Genomic DNA, 1202 nt, shown 5'->3' with positions numbered 1-1202 from the left:
AATTAGCATATCAGGCCTTTGCTCTGATTGTGTGATGAAAGACTTTGTTCCCTGTTTAAAGGAATACTAGGCAACAAGACCAGAATAAGGAGATTTTGGTTTTGTTTTTAGACCTAGATCCTTCTCCGGTGCAACCCCAATGCATAGTAGGTTTGAGATGGACCATAAAGGTAAACCTACTTTTATAATGCTAGAGTGTCTGCAGAGAAATCAGAAATGACCACAGAGTGCTGGTCTGGCTTCTCTTTTTTCCCTTTAGGCTATGTGGCACCGACTTCATGGAAGAGGCTGAACTGAGTATAATTTCACGATTCCACTCTGGATATCAGAGCAGCCTCTCCCAGGTTATGCCTTATCTGATCCCCCACCTGGTGCCATCATCTGCCCAGGCTGGCTTCTCTCTTCTCCGATCTCTACATCCCCAATTCAAGACTAGGCTGCCTACCCCGCTCAGTTTCTTCTATTCAGTTCACCAACACCCAGAAGAACTGGTGAGGAACAGGAAGCTCAAGGATCTATCAAGTGGTGGAGGATGGAGTCACAGAAAGTCCTTTTTCTGATGGGACAGCAAGGTGAAATCCCTAGTGGCTTAGACCCGGGGCTGGAGAGGGGATAACCGGGGAGAAGGCAACCAGGGAAGTCCTTTTTCTTTAGGATGATGGTGGTAGGGAACTATGGAAGGTCACAGGAAAAATTAACACAAGTTAACAAAAAGTTAACACAAAAAGGTTTGCAGGAAAAAGAAAGAAAGAAAGAAAGAAAGAAAGAAAGAAAGAAAGAAAGAAACTCCAAGAATGGTTTGGACAGCTAAAATGAATACTTACAGTCACGTATACCTGCTCACTCCTGATGCCTCACTCACAACACAGCACAGGATCTTGTGAGGCTATCACTAAATGTGTCACATTGTGGTTAAGTTTTACCTGATTAACGAAATGCTCACACTTCTAAACTGAGGTCCTTACAGTAGATTCCTTTTGCAAGATTGTTACTAGCTTACAACTTAAAAATAAAGGAAAATCAAAAGGAAAGAAAAGGGGGGAAAAAATCGGAGGAAACTTGCCCCTGCCCTGGCCACCAGCAAGACTGCCACAAAGGGGTTAAAAGTTAAGTGGAAGCGGAGCTTGAAGAAGTGGGATGGGGCCTCTCCAGAAAGCTGAACGAGGCATCTGGAGCCCGAACAAACCTCCACCTTTTTTGGC

This window comes from Papio anubis, unplaced genomic scaffold (assembly GCF_008728515.1).
Source record: "Papio anubis isolate 15944 unplaced genomic scaffold, Panubis1.0 scaffold107, whole genome shotgun sequence".
Lineage (NCBI taxonomy): Eukaryota > Metazoa > Chordata > Mammalia > Primates > Cercopithecidae > Papio > Papio anubis.
Note: the sequence above shows the minus strand (reverse complement) of the source record.